The following is a 20,136-nucleotide window of genomic DNA, read 5'->3' on the forward strand; positions in this document are numbered from 1 at the left end:
GGGAGGGCAGAGAACGTGGTTGTCAGAAAAAGATCTGGGAGTCAGCAAGGTAGGATAACATAGTCCCAGAAGTGACATCACTTCTGCCCTATTCTATTGGTCAGAAGCAATTCACACTCCAGTTCACACTCATGGGGAGGGGACTGCACATAGGGAGTGAACATCGGGAACTAGGGGCCATCAGCCATCGAGGGACAACAGCAGGAGGGCTTGGCCATGACGGGTGTCCAGGAGGAAAGGATTGAAGATAAGGGACTGAGAGAAACCAAATCTATTCACTGTGCGGGTGCCCCCCTTTTCTGAGTCACGCTCCCCACAAAAAAGACCAACAGTGGAGTCTTTTGTGTGCAGCACAGACATTCTCAGGGCAAAGGGACAGGAATCTCAGGGCAGTGGCAGGAATCCCTGACCACACCCCCAGCCTCATCCCAGGGAAAATCCGGAAGGAAGAAGTCTCTAAGAAGCTATCCCCAAGTTCAAGACGGGTGTAGGGTGACAAGTACCAGCCTGAGAGTTATCCTTAGCCGAGGGATATCTACCTCCTGGCGCTTAATGGAAATGTTATAACATGCTGGGGCGTGGCTTGTGGGAAGGCACAGTGTGAAGCCCCAAAGCAGCCTCCAGACAAGTCAAGGAAACCAGACTTAACGCTGGGCGCCTCTTAGCCCAGCGCTGGGGAGACTGAGTCAAGAGGACCAGGCGTTCCAGCCAGTCTGGTCCCACTACCCGCGCGTTTGTGTATCAGTGCCTTTCACCTGTCCTTTCCACCCTTGCGGCTCCCTTCACAGTTTAAGACTGTATGGAGCGCCGTCCTCATTCCCCTCACTGGGGGATTCTATGTTGGGCTCCATCCCTGACCACATCCCCAGCCCCAACACTGGGCGATTCTAGGGTGGACTTCGTGTCCCCAATTCCCTCACTGGGAGATTCTAGGTGGGACTCCACCCTGGACATGCCCCCAACCTCTCACTCCTGTGGCTAAGGAGGCTCCAGAAGGATGGGGTCTACGACCTCAGAACAAAGGTGGAGGAAGCTCTCTGCCCCTCCTCTAGGGACCATCTGGGAAAAGTGCCAATTAAGAGCGAATCAATTAAACAGTATGCTCTGGCTTCGCCCTTAGGACTCTGCCCTAGACTTCCTTGACTGGAAGTAAATGCATTTGTGGTCAGAGCTGAGGAGGGATCAGGACTCTCCAAACAGAACTCTCAGAGGCCCTGGGAGATGAAGCCAGTCATGTAATCCCACGGAGGGCAGAGAGAGACCAGTGAGCAGATTGTGGAGAAGCCAGTCTGTTCTCGTCTAGGACAAGCTACGGTGTGACTGGGGTGTGAGCAGCACAGTGGGAAAAGAAGGCTATAATTTGCCCATTTTTCACGTCAGTCAAGCTCCTGAAGTCGCTGGCATGCTGTCTGGGCGATTTGATATAAGAAAATGGAAGGATGAAAACCCACCTTGGGCTCAAAACCCACTGCCATCCCTCCGTAGGGCTTCTGCAGGGAACCTAGACACAGCAGAGGCTCAGGAGAAGTGAGCACCTGGATCCAGCCATTCCTGAAGTCACTGCACATGGGACTTCTCAGCTGCAATGTGAGCATCAACGTGCATAGCTTCTGCATGGCTTCTGCATGGCAAGTACACAGCACAGATACACTCAAACCATGGAATACCCAGAGACAGTGACAGATTCATGGAACTGTACCCATGTTCCAGATGACCTGAGGCCATGAGAACATGTACAGGCTCACAATTACATACCACAGAGATGCAGCAGGTGTTGTTATTGAGCAATAGCTGACTGCTACATGCACATACCTATTTTCTGGCTTCTGAGAGAAGTTGGATTGCTAGAGGCTTCAAAACTGACCAAGGTCAAAAGGAAATGACCTGTTGTCACTTAAGAGTCCTAGTCCCAGAGTTGAGTGTTGTGAGCCAGACCAAAGCATCACGATGACCATACTGATGTAGGTGAGAAGGAAACGTGTGCCTGGGAGATGTGGGCCTATTTGTAACTGGAGCAAAACTAAGCTAATACTGATACAATGAAAGAAAGAAGGGTTGTTTGTTAGGTTCTTTGGCTTTCTTGTTTGTTGGAGACAGAATTTACTTTGTACCTCAAACTGGCTCAAAACTAGTAATCCGGGTTGGGGATTTAGCTCAGTGGTAGAGCGCTTGCCTAGCAAGCACAAGGCCCTGGGGTCGGTCCCCAGCTCCGAAAAAAAAAGAAAAAAAGAAAAAAAAAAAACAAACAAACTAGTAATCCTCCTACCTCAGTGTCAGGAGGACACATGGACACTAGCATGACCACTGTGATGTTAAGTCTCTGAGTATCCTACTTCTTTCTCATTACCACATATTGACACTAGCATTAGCTACATTTTACAGAAGGGGAAATGGGGTTCCAAAGCAGACAGAGACCCCCCTAAAGTGTTCTCATGAGTTCCAGCTGGACCTTTGTGTCCCAAGACCTGGTGCCTGCACCCTCGTCACCAGTTTGAACTCAGGCCACCCCAAGGAAGGTAGGTCTCTCAGTCCTGGACACAGCTCCCTGGCCCAGCTCCCAGGGACCCTGTTTTGTAAAAAGTCTTATTATGCGCCCAGCATTGATGCCAGGACGACTGTGAAGCCCTTGACTCGGGGTAATTAGAAGCGTTCTGGGATGCCCTGCTTGATTAAAGGCATATCATCTGTTCAGAATAAAAATTCAAGAGCAAATTGCTTTTGTTGCCACAATGATGCTATTTTAAACCAACTCGGCTCATGGACTAATAAAGCCCGTCACTTGGTTGTCACAGTGTGCCCCAGACCAGCCATTTGCACAGCTCCTACATGCCTGTTGACTGCCACTGCTGTCCTCAGCATCACCACAGCCAGAGAGGCCCTGTCAGGCTGTCAGACCCAGAGAGGCCTTCACAGGCCTCAAGGTCACCCTCAAATCTGCTCTTAGGACAGAGGAAGTGGCTTAGTGGGGGAAGTGTGGCATGCATGTGTGAGGCACTGAGTTCAGTTCTCCAGCACAGTTTTACTTAGTCAACCTGACAACCTCGAGGTTCAGTTAGACCTTGTCTCAAAAAACAGGTTTCTAGCAACCGAAGATGCCAGACAATGCCATCTGCTTTGCAGCCCCAGTCAGGTACCCCTCATGTGTCAGTGATCCATGAATCGCAGGCTGTTTTGCCTCCACTGGCTATTCCTGTCCTTTTTCCCTACTCTCTCTTCCTACGCCTCCTGGCCCCTCACTCCCACGTGAAATGGTCCCCATACTCGACCTTTCTTCATCCTATATCTCTGAGAATCTCCTTGGCTCCTGACTTACCACACATTATGATTCTCCCAGAGTCTGTAGGCCACAGTTGCCTCTTCCTGCTGCAGCCTGTACCCTGAGCAGGCTGACAACCTATGCTGTGTGCCTGCTTCCATGACAGACATGAAGCCTGTGGGACAGTAGGCCAGGAAGAGCCAGCACCTGCAATACCAACCAAAGGAGATGAGTGGGTGGACTACGTACATATGTCTGCAAGTATGGATGAGTATGTTTCCTTGTTCTGCCTTGCCGATGGGGTGTGGGAACTCTACTCAGCAGATGAAACCGGGAACACTACACTACGTTTTACCTTCTGCCACCATGCTGGGCTTGTGGGAAGCGTCAATGCACCGCTCAGGCAGTAGAGAATGCAGCCTGGGCTGGCACCCTCGGCCTGAGTGAGAAATGACACAGACTGAGGACAAACAAAGCTGGGGTTTCCTGACTCTCGGAGGTCCAGACTCTGCTGGAAATTTTTGGAAATTTTGGAGGAGTCAGGAATGGAGGGGGCCCTCGGGCTGAGGACAATGAGCTGCAGGCAGGGGTGGGGATGAAGAACTCCAGCTTAGGGGCTGGGGATTTAGCTCAGTGGTAGAGCGCTTACCTAGGAAGCGCAAGGCCCTGGGTTCGGTCCCCAGCTCTGAAAAAAAGAACCAAAAAAAAAAAAAAAAAAAAAAAAAAGAACTCCAGCTTAACTCAGCAGCTTCGAGTCTAGGAACACAGAGGGCCTTCTGTGGGAGACTTAGTTAGGCTTCTGCCATGCTCCGTGTGGTGGTTCTTGATGACACAGCCCTGCTTGTCCCTGCCATTTACTGACTGTTCACTGTGGAAAATGAGTGCGTACCACTTCGTAAGGGTGGGCCAGAGATTAAACACCTTCTGCAGGAAGGAATGTCTGGGAAGGGAGGCTTATTGACTAAACCTTCAGGGCCTCTAGATACCTCATTAGAGTGGAGAACTCTGTTCCAATCTGCATGACCATTGGTCATGTTCCTACGTGGGGAGTGTGGTCATGTGTTTTAGGCCAGGGATCTGGTAGGGAGCAGGGAAATGCCTACCATCTCAGGTGGGTGCCTGGGTGCCACGGTCTCCGAACCCACTCAACCTTACCCAGTTTCCTAGCATGGTCCACTGGCCACATGTGTGTGTGTGTGTGTGTGTGTGTGTGTGTGTGTGTGTGTGTGTGTACATAAATGGGTGTGTGAATGACTCGGTGGGTGAGTAGGTAAATGAGTTGGTGGGTAGATGGGTGGATACATAGGTGGTTAGAAGAGTGGGTAGGTGGGTGGCTGGCTGTGTAGATGGATTAATGGCTGTGTGGTTGGAAGAGTGGGTAGGTGGGTGGCTGGCTGTGTAGATGGATTAATGGCTGTGTGGTTGGAAGAGTGGGTAGGTGGGTGGCTGGCTGTGTAGATGGATTAATGGCTGTGTGGTTGGATGACACTGCATGGGTAGATAGATGGGTGGATGCATGGAAGAGTGGATGGATGGAAAAGTGGATGGATGGTGTCTTATTTGGGTTTCTATTCTGTGACAAAACGTCTTGATCAAGAAGCAAGTTGGGGAGGAAAAGACTTGTCTTACATGTCCACATTACTGTTCACCCTGAAGAAAGCTAGGAGGTCAGGAGGTCAACAGGTCAGGAGCCTGGAGGTGCAGACATTCCAAGAGCATCACACTTGCTCACCTTGGCCGGATGCTCATCAAGCAGCTGTGCTGGCTTCCTTACTTTTGCTGTTCCCATTAGATACGTCAGTGTCATGTGTGTTGATGGATGGGAAAATGGAAGTGTCACAGACCAGCTTTGATACCAAAGGGTAGACTGAAGCAAGCAGTGAGGTGTGATGACAGTCAGGATCAATGCTGATGGGAGTAAGCACTGCTAACAACTGACAAGGGCTGCAGTGAGTAGAGAGGAAAAGGGAGGAAAGTCAAACATACAGAGAGAGAGAGAGAGAGAGAGAGAGAGAGAGAGAGAGAGAGAGAGAGAGAACGGTTGAAGCAAAGACAAGCTCCAAGAATGCCCCACATACAAATACATAGATACAGACAGACAGACAGACATGGACTAAATAGAGAAAGCTCAGCAAGCAGTCTCCAACACATTTCACACACACACACACATACATATATATTTACATACAGCTGGTGGATGGAGAAGGCTCCAACACACACCCAGACAAGCTTTACATATATCCATACATAGACATTTGATAAGTGAAACAAAGTCCAACAAATATACATATATACACATACACTTGGAGGGTGAAAGGAACAATGTTCTGAGACACTCTCACACAAACTTTACACACACACACACACACACACACACACACACACACACACACACTCAGAGCTGACAGATGGAAGGAACCATGTTTCAACCCTGCACTTTATTTTTTTCTTTTAGAGATATATATCCCAGCAAAATCTTTCAAGCACTATAAAATTACAACGTGATCGCGTTTTAGTTTTCTTCTAGTGAATGACTATGAAAAAAACAATATGTTTTTCAATACCTTTACAAGAAATAACATTACGTAGTACCGATTGAGAGTCCATTTCCCCCCAGAACCTGTGGTTCACATTCATAACTAACTTGTTAAGCTGAATGAAGTGTGAGCAACATGCTTTTCCCAGCCAAGCTCTCTTACTGGAAGGCAACAGTTTGCGGTTACTTATCTTTAAAAGTAATCATGAAAGAATCTTAAAAGAATCACAGATCTAAACTTTTATATAAAAGTCAATCTGGGGGTTGGGGATTTAGCTCAGTGCTAGCAAGCACAAGGCCCTGGGTTCGGTCCCCAGCACCGAAAAAAAGAAAAGGGAAAAAAAAAAGTCAATGTGTCTGCCTTAAATCATCATCTACCTTACCTTAAATGCACATCTACTCGTCAGCAACTCTTATTAAATCATATCTGGAAGCCGAGGGCAGAAATGGGTTCAACCAATCACCACAGTCCGGCCTCAGTGAGAGTCACGTCAGCCAGTGCTGCCACTGTTCTTGTTCCCTGACCATAAAGGTCCCTAGCTTAACTAATAAGAGTGTGCCTCTCTAAACTTCAAATTGTTCCTAAGATTTTCTACATCAGAGTCATTAGTAAAAACATCTTTTTTAAAAAAGAGATTCTGGGTCTTTATTAGCAAGTTCAGCCAGAAGCCCCCTTGACTCTGGGGCTGACCCCAGCCCAGCTGAGGTGAACAGTTAATTTCAAGGGGAGAGGGTCTGTGACAGAGGTACCAGTGGGTCTCTTCGAAACATGTGTACCAATTGGACTGCAGGCAGAGTCAGCACAATCTGGATGGAGGGCAAGTTCTGGGGAGGCATGACCCTTGCTTGGTCCAGCCACTGCAGGGGCCACTTGTACCATCTGGAACGGGGGAGCTACCGGGGGCAGAGACCGGGCCAGGTGCCGGTGGGGCCAGAAGTCACAGTGTTGTGGTGCATCCTGCAGTGCTGCTGCTTTCCAGGTCAGCAGCTGGGACGCTGTGAATAACGAGGAGTTTCTATCCTGATGGGCCGGTGGCAGCTGGCTCTGTCAGTCCAGGCGAAAGCGTTTCCACCTCCTGCACACAGAGCCTAGTCTGCTCCCCATCTGCTCCACTCAGCACCAGCAACGCTGCAGCCCCTCATCTGTCTGCAGTGTCTCAAACAGGACATCCTGGACTATCCCAGCGCTGACCTCACTGTCTCCACTTCCCCAGGTCCAGGGCCAGTCAGCAACTCTTCAGCTGCCCCACTCTGAACCACCAGCAGGTTTGGAGCCTCTGCAGCCACGGCTCCTCCACTACAACTGGGGACTTGTCCTGTCAGGGGCTGGAGCTGGACTGTAGTCACTTCCTGTGCTGGTTGTAGCTGGATCTTCTCTAGCGTGGCGGTTGAATGAGTCATTAACCTGCTCCAGCAGCAATGCCTGAAAGAGGAGCAGAAGCGCCATTGTGGTGAGTGCCAGAGATACCACCCAGTGAGTGAGGCCCCGCGCCTGGAGTTTCCCTACAATTCTTAGATTAAGAGGGAAGTGAGAGTAGCAAGCAAAGCAGACCTCCATACCAGCATGAAGTCACAGGACACTTAATCCTCAGGATCATGCCTCAACCGAGGTGCACCCATGTAGCTGTGCTAACTCGTGGGCTGCATTCCATCAGTTCTAAAGCCACTTGTTGTTCCTCCTACATGGCCTGCAGCATGGAAAATGGGCAAATGGTGGCTGGATGGATTGGTGGCTGAGTGGCTCAATGGGCATCTGGAAGAGTGCATGAAAGAGTAGATGGGTGAATGGATGGATGGATGAGTAAATGGATGGATAGTAGGATGATGGAGAGATGGATAGACTGTAGGATAGATGGGCGGATGGAAGAAGAATACACAAATTTGTGGTGGGTGGCTGGATGGGTGGTTGTATAAATGGGCATATGGATGGTTGGACGAGTGCATATATGGATGGATGGGTGGGTGGGTGGGTGGATGGATGGATGCATGGATGGATGGGTGGATGGCTTTATTGGTGAGTAGATGGGTGCATGGATGTATATATGGATGGATGAATCGATGGATGGATGGATGAATCGATGGATGGATGGATGGATGGATGGATGGATGGATGAATGGATGCATGGATGGATGCATGGATGGATGAATGCAAGGATGAATAGGTAGATGGATGAGTCAATGGAAGAATGAATGGGTGGATGGGTAGATGGATGGATGGGAGGATGAATGGATAGGTGGAAGAATGAATGCACAGATGAAATGGATGAATAAATATTAATAGATTGATGGATGGGTCAGTGGATTGGTTGAAGGGATGGGTGGATGGGTGGAAGGGTGGTTGGAAGTGTGGAGAGATATAGATATAGGTGTAAATATAGATATAGATGGCAAATGGATATATGGGTGGGTGGATGAGTGGATGGATAGATGCCTAGATGGGTAGATGAATGTATAAATGGATGGATAGATGGACATGTAGATAGATAGATGCATGGATGGATAGGAAGATGGATGGGTGCAGAGATGGACGGAAAAATGGGTGGATGAATGATCAATGGAAGGATGAATAGGAGGATGGGTGGAAAGATCATTTGATGGAAGAATAAATGGGGGAATAGGTGGAGTGGGTGGATTGATGATGAATGTATGGATTGGATGGAAGTGTGTGTGTGTGTGTGTGTGTGTGTGTGTGTGTGTGTGTGTGTGTGTGAATGTGTATATGTGTGAGAGGATGGGTAGATGAATACGTGGGTAGATGGCTGGATGGGTGTATGGATATATGGGAATGTGGGTGGGTGTATGTATGGATTGTTGGGTGTGTGGGTGTATGGTTGGGTGCACGGATGGATGGATGATTATATGGGAGGTTAGATGAGTGGTTGGTTGGATGGATGAGTGGATAGATGGGTGGATAGCTCTATGGCTAGCTGATGTGAGAGCTAGTGGTTAGTTAGCTGGTTGAATTGAAGGTTGGATAGGTGGGTGGATAGATGATGAGGGGTTGGATGAATAGGTAGTTGGAATGGGTGAGTGATTATATAAAGGAATAGGTGATTCAATGGGTTGTCCAGTGGTTTGTCGGTTTGATAAGTGAGTGGATGGATGGAGGAACAGGTAGCTGGGTGGATAGGTAGATGGGTGGATGGAAGGGTGGATGGATAGATGGACAGACAGATCTATGGGGTTATATTTTACAAAACCTACTTTAAATAAGGGTAGTTAAAAGCTTTAACCTCTCTTCTAGCCCACCATCCCTCAGAGGTAGTGGAAAGGAAAGGTTAATAGGGCAAAGGAAGATGTGGGCCTGTTTAGAAATAGAATATTGGAGTGAGTACAATCTGCATTGTCAGGATATCAGCAGTTAGGCTCACATGAATCAGCAGTGACAGCTCAATCACAAACACCACTCATGAATCAGTAACAGTAGGCCAATCCAGAAAAAACGTCAAGGCTCTGCCAATCAGCCCAAGTCCTTGGAAGTGGCAAGGAGAACCAATACCATACAGTGTCATCCACTGTCTGTTTATACCCTTCTCAAACATCATGTGTTTTCTCAAGTGTCCACTCCAGCAAAATAACACATATTATTTTTCCAGGCTGCTTCTAGAGAAACACCACATGTCTATTCTCAGCAAAACATTCTCCCACATATCTGCTTCAGCAAAAAGAAAAAAGTCCTCTCATAAGGGATTCCAAAAAAATATCACGTGACACAACTGAGTCTCCAAAGAGACCAGAAAATTCCACTTCATGGATTGATGGATGGATGGGTGGGTTGATGCAAGGATGGATGAATGGAGAGATAGATGGGTGGATGGGTGGATGGGTGGGTGGAAGAGTGGATAGATGGGTGGTTAAATAAGTGGGTAGGTGATGGGTGGATAAAAAAATAAGTGGTTGAATGGGTGCATAGTTGTATAAATGGATGTTTAGATGGGTGGGTAAGTGGATGTATGGAGGAAAGGGTGTCTTGAGAGGCTCAGTGGGTAGTTTGTTAAATGGGGGCTAGATGTGGATGGGTGGATGGAAGGGTGTGTGGATGCATGAGTGGATGGATGGGTGGGCAGTGGATGAGAGGATGGTGAATGAAAGGTGGATGTGTAGATAGATGAGTACATGCATAAGTGTATGGATGCATGGATGGATGAAAGGATAGGTGGATAGGTGGTTTAATAGATTGTTGGCTTGTTGGCTGGGTCGGTAAGTTGTTAGACAGTTGCCTGGATGGAGGGTGAATGTATGAGTGGATAGTTGTGTAGTTTGATGGATGGAAATAGGTGTGGATGGGTTGGTGGATGGGTGGCTTAATGTGCTGCTAGATGCGTGGATTGAAGGATAGTGGGTAGATGTAAATATATATGGATATATATATATATCTCCATGGTTGGTTGGATGGATAGATGTATGGAATGATGCATGGGTGGATAGTTGCATGGAGGATTGATGGATGAGTCAATGGAAGAATGAATGAAGGAATGGGTGAATGGTGGATAGAAAGATGGATGAGTAGATGGTTGCATGGATGGATGATGGATGAATAAATGGGGAAATGGGTGAATGGATGAAAAAATGTATAGGTACACAAATGCGTAGGCATATGTGTGGATACATGGATGGATGGGCAACTGGGTGGACAAAAGGGTGGGTGGGTGAATGAAAGTATAGATGGATGGATAGATGGGCACGTGGTTGGGTATATGAATCCATGAATAAATGTGTAAATGGTTAGGTGAGTGCATGGGTGGATGAGTTGATAGATAGGTGGATAGATGGCTGACTGGCTAGCTGGCTGTCTGGGTGGGTAAGTGAGTGGATGGATGGGTGATTGCAGAGAAGGTTGGATGTGTGTATAGATGAGTGGGCGAGTGGGAGAGTGTTTTGATGAATAAGTGATTGGATGCAGGGTGACTGGATGTATGGAGGAATGGATGGCTTAATGGCTCAATATGAGGTTCAGTGAATAGTTGGTTTGATGAATGGGAGGATGGATAGAAGAATTAATGGCTGGATAGGTATGTGGATGGGTGGATGCAAGGGTGAATGGTTGGTAGAGAGATGTGTGGATGGGTGGGTGGATGGGTGCGTAGATGTGTGATTGGATGAGTGACTGGGTGTCTGGCTGGGTGGAGAGATGGGTAGATGCATGAGTGGATGGGTGATAGATGGATGAATGAACGAATGAATGAATAATGGATGGGTGAATGGGTGGACAAATGGACTGTTGGGTGGTTAACTGGATGGGTGAGTGGATGGATGAGTCAATGGAAGAATGAATTGATAATTGTGTGGACAGGGGCTGGATATAGTGTGAATGTATGTATGCATGTGTGTATGTATGGGTGGATGGAAGAATGGATGGATATATGGTGGATGGATGTGTGGTGGATAGGTGAGTGAATTTGTGTGTGGATGGATAGATGAATGGTAGATGGATGGATTGAAGGATGGATAAATGGGTGGGTGGATAGATGGACGGTTGGGTGGGTGTATGGATGAGTCAATAGAAGAATGAATGGGGGAATGGATGGATGTGTGTGTGTGTGTGTCTGTAATGGGTGGATGGATAAACAGAAGTGTGGATGGGTATATGGATGGATAAATGGGTTGGTGGATGGGTGAGTGCTTGGGTGCATGGATGAATAAAGGAATATGTTGGTAGTTAGATGAGTGTGTTGGTGGATGGATGAGTGGATAGACAAGTAAATAAATGGATGGATGAGTGAGTGGATGGGTGGGTGGTTGCAGGGAAGGTGGGTGAGTGGATGGATGGATGGATGGATAGATAGGTAATGGATGGAAGGATGAGTGGGTTGATGCAAGGGTAGATGGATGGAGAAATGGATGGTAGACAGTGAATGGATGATTGGTAGATGGGTGTGAGATGAGTGGGTGGGTGATATGGATGAGTGGATGGACAGATGAGTGGATGAGTGTGTCAGTAGTTGAATGAATGGTTGTTTGGATGGGCGGGTGAGTGCATGTATGGAGGAGTGGGTGGCCTGACGGGAGTTCGGTAGTTGGTTGGTTTGATGACTGGGTGGATGGATAGATGAATGGTGGCTAGTAGTGTGAGTAGATGGAAATGTGGCTGTGTGTAATATGTACACATGTATGTATGAACATGTATCTATGTATGGGTGGTTGGTTAAGTGGATGGGTGGATACTTGGGTGGGTTTATGCAAAAGTGGATTGATGGATGGATAGTTGGATGAGTGGATAAGTTAATGAATGGGTTAGTAAATGGGTGGTTGGATGAAGGGGAGAGATGGTGGGTGGGTGGATGGGTAAATGGATGAATAGACGGACAGATGGATAGATGCATGGGTGGGTGGGTAGATGAATGGGTGTGTGGTGAATGAGTAACTAAATGGGTGATGGAAGAATAGATGGATGGGTTGGTGGATGGATTGATGGATATGACTCATTTGGAGGCTGGATGGGTGGATGGAAAGGTGGTTGGGTGGATGGATAGATGGATGGACAGACAGATGCATGGATGGATGGGTGGATGAATAATGTGTGAGTGGATGGTTGGATGAGTGTATGGATGAATTGATGAATGGGTGGGTGGGTAGATGGGTGTATGGATGGATAAGATTGATGGATGGATAGATGGATTGATGGATGGATAAACGGGTGGGTGGTAGAGTCAATGAATGGATGATGGATAGATGTGTGGGTGGTTAGATGAATGAGTAGGTCAGTGGATGAGTGGATATATGGGTAGATGTATATATGTATGTATGTATGTATGTATGTATGTATGGATGGATGGATGGATGGATGAGTAGGTAGATGAAGAGGTGGGTTGCTGCAAGGGTGGACTGTTGATTGGATGAATCGGTAGTTGGATAATGGGTGGGATGATGGATGGGCAAAATGGATGTGTAGATGGATGGGAGTAGGACGAATGAATTGGTGGGTGGCTGGGTGGCTGGCTGGGTGGGTGGGTGAATGGGCAGATGGATTGATGAATGAATGTGGACATGGATAGAAAGAAGAAAAGGCATAGGGAAGATTTGATGGGTGGAAGTATGGATGTATGGATTGATAGGGTGGGTGGATGAGTGGATGCATAGATGGATGGGTCCATGGATGAATATATGTCTGTATGTCTGTGTGTGTGTGTGTGTGTGTGTGTGTGTGTGTGTGTGTGTGTGTGTGTGTGTATGTATGTATGTATGTATAGAAGTATGGGTAGATGGAGAGCTGGAGGGATGGATACATAGATGGAAGGGTGGATTGGTAGCTGGATAGAAGTGTGATTGGGTATAAGGATGAATGGATATAAGGTAGGTGGGTGGGTGGGTAGAAATGGATGGACAGATGGGTGGGTGGATAAACGAGTGTGTTGGATGAACAATGATGGATTGATGAATGTGCGAGTGTTTGGATGAATGGGTGGGTAGGTGGGTGGATGAACAGTGGAATGGCTGTCTACATGGGTGGATGGGTGAATGGTTAGGTGGCTGAATTGGTAGTAGGTGGATGGGTGGGTGGGTGCATAGGTATCAGATTTATGACAGGAGCCCGGTATCTCTTGGTTGACATTCTATTTTCAGAGTAAATTCAGTGCAATCCTATGTAACTTTCCTCAACTACAGATTTTCCTTGTTCCTTCTGTCTGTTGTTCTGAGTACCACCATTGCTTAAAACGTTTAAATTGTCTCTGAGGGAGGAAGATGAATGGGAGTTGTTTACAGTAGTGATTCAGATTTTAATAACATTGACAAGCTTTTCAACAAAAGCATGTCAAAGAACTGTAACATCCTGCCCACTGAGGTGAAATGGGCCCTTCCTGTTGTAGATGTTGGCAGAGTCCCAGCATGGAGCTGGCTGATTTAGGGTTACCTCCCAGGACAGCCTAAAGCCCAGGACACTCTGCAAAGAGCCCATGAGGACTAATCACTTACACTCAGTGACAGTATTGTAAGCAGTCATTTCTGAAACACTTTAGTAACTCTTGACAACTGAAGCCTATTTCTCTCATCTTTCAACTACAGAAAACCTAGGCCCAACGACACCTCAGCGTAACCTCATGATCAAAAAACACAATCCTTCCCTTGGACCCCCCACATGCATAGATGAAGTGAAGTTCCTGGGGTCTCCACAGTCCCCAGGTCACTGAGCCAGAAGGCTCTGTAGACTGGGAAGCCTGGGTGGAGTGGGTGGGGACTGCATGGCACTCACAGCCTCTTAGGAGCTTCTATTCAAACCTCTGATTCTGCCTTCCACGGTCCGCATTCTTTGAGGGGGAAAAAAATCCCTTTCTCCCCAAAAGGGTTCATCTTTTCTTGTTCTATTGAACCTTCTTCTAATCGCTTCCTCCTCTAGCTGCTGGGAGGAGCAGGGTAGAGAATAAATAAATACGGGGGTTGGGGGGAGGCTGCTGAAGGCGCGTTGCTGGGCAAGGGATTTTGCCTGCCAAGTTGAGATATGGACAAAGAGGAACAGGAGGCCGCATTGGGCCGGGCGCGCGGGCCGATGGCCGCATTGAGATATCCAGAAAAACAAATTTACTGGGCTTTTGCATCCCCAACTGGCAGATGCTCATTAACCCGAGCCAAAGAGATTCGCCTGGCCCTGTGGTGCCTAGAGCGTGGGAAGAGAAGCCCAGTGGGGCTGCGTGTGACCTTCAAAAGTTGCCTGCGGTCTCCGTGCCTTGTTGCTTAGGAGACAAAGGTTTTCTGTAGGATTCTGGGATGGGCGTGGATAGAATGTGGGAGATGAGCCCCTTGCCCTGTCACAGGGCTGGGGGAAGGGACAGGGTCCACACAGAAAACCAAAGTCACTAAGTGCCAGTGGAGGTGGAGATGAGAGGATGCCCAGGGCACAGGCGCACGTGCAAAGTAAAGCACCTCAGTTGCTGCCTGGCCTGAGAGTATCTAACGTGGAGAAGTCTGTATACCTCAATACCCACAAACGGGAGCATTTAATCTATGGGTAACGGTGGAATTTATTTGGAAATTTTAATTCAGAGTGCTCCAAAAGTGAGATTCATCCAACCGACAATAGGCATGTTATTAGGCACCTACTGTGTGCTAGACCCTATTTTAGACCCTGTGCCCAACACTCACTTGAATAGCTACATAAAGGAATCCCAGCCAGCAAGCGATTGGGACCAAATAATAAGATGTCTCCTCTATGCTCCAATAGGCCAGGAAGCTGTTAGGAATTGGGAGGCTTGCAATGCCAGGGGAGGGGTTGGGGAGGGATATGTTGTTAATGATGGCTGAATAGAGAGTTCAAAGCTGGGATAGGTCAGCCTAAGAGAAGTGCGGAAGAGGCGCAACCATACAAAGTCCCCTGGGCAGGAACAGGATGGAGCTGGTGTGTTGGAGCATAGAGGAGACCCCTGTGTCTGAGGCTGAGGGAGGGTGAGAGAGAGAGGCTAGAGGCAGGGCGGATAAAACTGGGAAGGCAGAGCCTGTGAGCTTCAGGAAGAACTTAGGCTGTGACATGAAGAGTCATCTGTGTAACCTCAACAGCCTCCTTCCACCGCTGGGACCTGGAATCAGGGAGAGGAAGCACACACACCCCATTTATAACACAGCTATCTTTTTGTTTGTTTTGTTTTTTGTTTGGTTTTCTGTTTTCTGTTTATTTGTTTGTTTGTTTTTGAGATAGGGTCTCACTGTGTAGCCCTGGCTGTCCTGGAACTCACTCTGTAGACCAGGCTGGCCTCAAGCTCAGAGATCTACTTGCCTCTGCCTTCTGGGTGTTGGGGTTAAAAATGTGCACCACCAAAGCCAGGCAATTTTTGAATCATTGAGAATATCTACTATTCACTCAACAAACACCACCCTGATGCCATTTTGAAATTATTCTAAATTAAACTCCGTTCTAGACTGAGCTACAGCCTCAGCTTGGAACTTAACCTGAACCTCAAACCCCAAAACAGCTCCGGCTCTCAGCCTGAACCCCAAAGTTTGACTATGTTGCTGAGCCCAGACTGAGTCCTTAGTACCAACAGGGCCAAGCCTGGGGACTGAGCACTGACCTTGGGTGTGACTCCTTGGAGGTACCCTGATTGCCACCCAGGGACCTGAGGACAGGGCTCTCCCTGACCTTCTTTCCCAGGACCAGAGCTTTTGTGGGACTCTGGCATTTCTGGTGCCTTGAATGTTGGAACCTGAGGCCCTGCCAGGCGCAGCCACTTGTGCCCAGCAGGGGCCGCATTAACCGCTCAAAACCCATTCTGGGAAATTAGACCGGAGGCCTCTTCCACAATCATGGGTCATTCTTGTCTGTGTCTCCCAGGCATTCCTGCTGAGATGACAGCCCAGCAGTGCTCTCGGGGAGGGGGTGGTGATGGGGGGATTCCAGCTGGACGGCACAGGACAAAGGATGCCTTTGAGTAACTGCAGATTTCAAGGAGTTTCTGGACCCTGGTGGGGCTGTGTCACTCTCACCCAGTCCAAGTCTCCAGAGCCGGGGACACCAAAAGGAGAGTCACCTCTGCTAGTTTTGTGTCCCTTGGGTTTATGGGCTTTTTCAGTGGCCATCACCTTGAGTGGCTGAAAGGCAAGATGGGGTCAGGTCTACATTGATTTTAAAACTGGAACAGACTGCAGGTCCACACTGATCCAGCCTGGTCAACCACAGAAATCAAGATTCGTATTTGCTTCTGGGAGCCCAGTCCCTGCCTCCTACCCCAAGCTCTACATTTTGACAGTTGAACAAGGGACTGAGACCCAGTGGGCAGAACTGGAATCCAAGACCACCCCTGGCTATACAGTGAGTTTGAGACCAGCCTAGGCTACATGAGACCCTGTCTCCAAACTACAAATAAATCATATCCTCTGCCAGGTTCTCCCATATTCCTGACAAGTTTGTCTTCTTCCTTTATAGTGGTGGGAACAGGCTCAGAGAGGGAGAGTTTCCCGAATCACCACAGGCTGCAGCTGCTGTGACAAACCTCCCACGGGGCCCTGGGAGGCTTCCTAGTGGCACTGAGGCTGCTGAGGAGTCAATCCCTATCCCCCACATTGAATTGGGGTTGACGCATGGGACTAAATGAAAGTGTTACAACACAGGGCTCTCCAACATCCTCTCCAAATTGATCTCAGATCAACACTCCTGAGTCAGTGGAAGCCAAGTTGGAAGATCATTCCAGCCATATCAAATAGAGCTGTCAAATGCCTCGAGACATGTATATACCTCACAGACCAAGGGTGCAATTCCTTTTCTTACCACTAGGGTTGCCTCATAGAGTGAGGTTTCAATACCACTGCTCACCCCTAGGAGGTGTCTGTCTGCCTTCATGAACCCATGTCCCTTCCTATGGCTTCATGAATGAGTCGGGTTTTGGCTCCTCCAGCCCCAAACCAATCTCACAGAGCCCCAGGCTCACACCTTGACATGGGACAACTTTGTGGAAGATTCCAGGCAAGACTCACCCAGCTAATCCAGTAACAGGCTCCTGACCCCTAAAAAACCACAAGGGGGAGTGGGGTGATTGTGTGTGTGTGTGTGTGTGTAGGGATATAGCCATAGTAACTAGGAGGAACCCTGGGTGTCAGAGGATCAGGAGTTGAAGGTAAATCTGCCCCACATAGGAAGACCCCGTCTTCAGCTAGGAGCTGGCAGAGTCCTGTGGGTTCAGGTTCCAGCACGCACGGGACAGCCCACCACTGTCTGCAGTTAAGGGGATTCAATGCCATCCTCTGACATCCTAGGAACTGCAGTCCTGTGCAAACACATATCAACACAGAACCTAAAATGTAAAAGAAAAAATTTATACTTTTTAAGATTTAAAAACTAGGCAGGAAAAAAAGTCAGGTGCCAGATTGCCTTTGCTGTCACATGTACAGAGGGCCTCCATCAGACTGGTCTCTGCAGGGTGTCCCCGCCCCTGTGCGGTGCTGGGCAGAGGCCCTGCATCTACTCACTAGGCCACAGTTTCTACCCACAGCCATAAGAGCCCAATTTGCAGGTTTGCAGACTCAGTTTCCCTTCCTTCACCCACACACAGTGTGGACCTGGGTGGGGAATCCACACAGGGAGCCCCTGCCTAGCACCCCTCACTGAGTGCCCACCCCCACTGCACCCAGGCAGACCAGGAAGATGAGATTAACTGCAGGGTCTTGGCCACCTGAAGGACAGCATATTGATCTCCATGGTTCAAAAAAATTAAATGACATGGCATTTTGCTACTTAAATGCTGTCCAAGCAATTCCGTAATGGAAAGTGTCGGCCCAAGGCCAGGAAGTGCCCGGATGGAAGATCAAGAACGGCCTGGTTGTGATGGAAGACTTCAGAAAGTGGCTGCAATCTATGAAACCCTTATCAATTACAACGGTTGGTGTATTACCCAGAACTCACTGATCATCGAGAGTGAGACTCAGAGCGGGTTTACCAGAGCCCGATAAGACTGGCTGCCATGGCGGCAAAGTGGGCTGGGACACAGCAGGCAGAATGTGTGGCATCCTGTGTCAGCATGGAAGGGGTGACATGGCAAGCCTGGCCATAAGAGGTCAGGGCCCAAGGGACAGCTTTATGGCTCAGACACTCTGGGGTGCTCTGTGGAAACCATTGCTGTGCCAGAAAAGGCCCCCAGGCCCAGAACTGTATATGTAAATGATACCCTGAAACGTCCACCCCTCTGGAGCTCTACAGAGGAGCTGGGCGTCCTCAGAGGTGGAGCACCTGCCTAGAATCCCCAGTGAGGGGGCTGAGGGCATCCCGTTGAAAATCCCCCAGTGAGGGACTGGGGGTGTGGTTTTTGCCAGCATTGAGAAGACCCTGGGTTCCGTGCCCTGAAATTCACACTCATAAAAGGTTCAACCCGACCAAAGCAAGAGGTGGGCACCTTCCAAAGCCATGAGGGTTGCACTTTGCTTTCAGAGATGAACAGGTACAATTTTTTTTTCTCAGTGATGATAGGCATACATGGGTTCAAAAGCCCCCATCTGGGCTGGAGAGATGGCTCAGTTTTTAAGAGAACTGACTGCTCTTCCAGAGGTCCTGAGTTTATTTCCCAGCAACCACCGGGTGGCTCACAACCATCTGTAATGGGGTCTAATGCCCTCTTCTGGTGTGTCTGAACACAGCTATAGTGTATTATACATAACAAATAAGTAAATGTTTAAAAGTCCCCATCTATGCCTGTATCCCCAGTTCTATCTCTTCATTGCTATGTTGCTGTGTGACTTTAGAAAAAGACCTTTACCCCTCTGGGCCTCATCTCCTGCCCAGAAAAATGGGTACAATGGCAGGGTATGTATACAAGTTGCCCAGAATAGGGAAGTGAGTTGTGGACATCCAAACTGTGGGCCCACAGTAGGTAGTTCGGAACCTTATTTACTCCCTCCCCAAAGCAAGAGAGGGAGAAATGGAAAATCAGGGTCTGAAAGTGAAAGAGGGGGCCTGGATCCCCAACTGTAGGACTCTGTGGAGCTGGGGTGGCTCTGGAAGTGGAGTGCAACATTTGTACAGTGCACAATCCCAGCCACTGGCTGTGTGTGCATGTGGCAGCCCTGTTGAGCCATCTTAAGTATGGCTAAAACCAAAATCATTTTTCCTGCTCCCAGCCAAGGTCACTGGTAAGACAAAGGTAGTGGACTGGAGGGAAAGAAGTACCCAGCCCTTTCCAGAAATGTGCCTAACAAGAAGACACTGTATGGTGATGGGGCGCACACCTGAGTGTCCTTGGAGTCTCTGAGCTGGGGCAGCAGCCCAGGGACTTCCTGGAGGGGGTGTGGTGGCAGCTGGAGTTGGGAAAACTAGGCTTGGTCTTCAGAGTCACCTGTGAGTCCTGTCCCAACCCACTTCAGGTTACTGGGTCGTTCCTGATAAGACCATTGTGACCCCTCCCACCTGAAAATGTGTGTGGGTTCTGAGGTCCCAGCTCTGGTATTATCTCGACAATGCCCAGCTTTTGATATAGGCACTGGGGATTCAAACTTAAGTTTTCCTGCTTGCTTGCAAAGTGTTCCCCCACCAAACTCTTCCTTCTCCCAGCTGTCACCATCCTAGCTTTCATGGGAGGGGCCACAGAAAGGGACCTTTCCTCTTGGGATGACCTGGTTTGGGACCTACAGCTTCCCCTAGAAGCCAGGAAAGAAATGCCAGGAACAGAAGGGTGGGCAATGGCCCATGAGCTGGTCAATCTCATGGCCGGGCTTCCTGGGGAACAGACTTGGTAAGCTGTGCACAAGGCAAGCAGAAAGGGCAGGGACCCTGGACATCTTGGACATCCTGGGAAGCCACACCCTGGAGAGATCAGAGGTCATAACTCTGTACCTGGCTTCGAGATGGGGATGGTTCAGGCTGCTCAGGAAGCAGGGAAGGCCCAACTGTGTGCCCTGCTCCTCCACCTGGATGCCCTCTCCCTGCCCATCT

At 48.7% G+C, this 20,136-nt stretch overlaps 1 protein-coding gene across 3 annotated transcripts in view; it reads left to right on the forward strand.

Moving 5' to 3' along the window:
- LOC148003256 (uncharacterized) overlaps positions 1-20,136 on the forward strand; it is a 30,744-nt gene that overhangs the window by 4,487 nt on the left and 6,121 nt on the right. For 2 of the 3 annotated variants that reach the window (XM_087568230.1, XM_087568232.1), the window contains exon 2: positions 7,007-7,243. The exons of the other annotated variant lie outside the window; for it this stretch is intronic. The gene's annotated coding sequence lies outside the window, so the exon portion shown is untranslated. The remainder of the gene's footprint in view (positions 1-7,006; positions 7,244-20,136) is intronic. 3 annotated transcript variants of the gene reach the window in all.

Source organism: Rattus norvegicus, chromosome 9 (assembly GCF_021556685.1).
Source record: "Rattus norvegicus strain SHRSP/BbbUtx chromosome 9, alternate assembly SHRSP_T2T, whole genome shotgun sequence".
NCBI classification, from domain to species: domain Eukaryota; kingdom Metazoa; phylum Chordata; class Mammalia; order Rodentia; family Muridae; genus Rattus; species Rattus norvegicus.